The sequence below is a fragment of the Spea bombifrons genome, chromosome 9, assembly GCF_027358695.1.
Source record: "Spea bombifrons isolate aSpeBom1 chromosome 9, aSpeBom1.2.pri, whole genome shotgun sequence".
Taxonomy (NCBI): Eukaryota; Metazoa; Chordata; class Amphibia; order Anura; family Pelobatidae; genus Spea; species Spea bombifrons.
The window spans coordinates 13,716,235-13,717,260 of NC_071095.1; positions in this window are offsets into that span (position 1 = coordinate 13,716,235).

Sequence of the window (1,026 nt, forward strand, 5' to 3'; positions counted from 1 at the left end):
CAGCACGGTCCCGGGGGCTTCCTCTCCAGCACGGTCCCGGGGGCTTCCTCTCCAGCACGGTCCCGAGGGGGGGCTTCCTCTCCAGCCCGGTCCCAGGGGGCTCCACGAGGAGATCGGCGTGGCGCTCAGAGGGGCGACGCTCACGGAGCCGTCTCTGTGTTGGGGAAAGTCGATCATCGGGAAAGAGTTTCCTGACGCGTGGCGCGTGGTTTGCGGTCCCACGAGATAAGTTGCGATGCGTTGCTGGTTATCGGCGCAGAGACCGGTTTTGGTGAAAAATAAATCTTTAGTAAAGTGATTGATGGTGAGAGGTGGGATTTATTAACCCCCTGTGTTCCCACTATTCTAAAAACAGATAAATAGACCAAAACTTAATGAAGTTTACACCCTGCCGTGTAAAACGCTGTCCCCGCGACCCCCACAGCGTGCCGAGACAGCTACTGGGCAGCGCCGAGACCCCCACAGTGTGCTGAGAGAGCTACCGCGCAGCGCCGAGACCCAGACAGCGTGCCGAGACAGCTACCACGCAGCGCAGAGATAGCTACCACGGTGCTGGAGAATGCCTTTCATATCTGTAACTATTGTGATTGTAAGCGGTCCGTGTCCCCGTTATGTCGAGACATGCGCACGGAGAGGTGACATGCGCACGGAGACGTGACATGCGCACGGAGTGGTGACATGCGCACGGAGAGGTGACATGCGCACGGAGTGGTGACATGCGCACGGAGTGGTGACATGCGCACGGAGAGGTGACATGCGCACGGAGTGGTGACATGCGCACGGAGAGGTGACATGCGCACGGAGAGGTGACATGCGCACGGAGTGGTGACATGCGCACGGAGTGGTGACATGCGCACGGAGTGGTGACATGCGCACGGAGACGTGACATGCGCACGGAGACGTGACATGCGCACGGAGACGTGATATGCGCACGGAGAGGGGACATATGCACGGAGAGGGGACATATGCACGGAGTGGTGACATGCGCACGGAGTGGTGACATGCGCACGGAGACGTGATATGCGC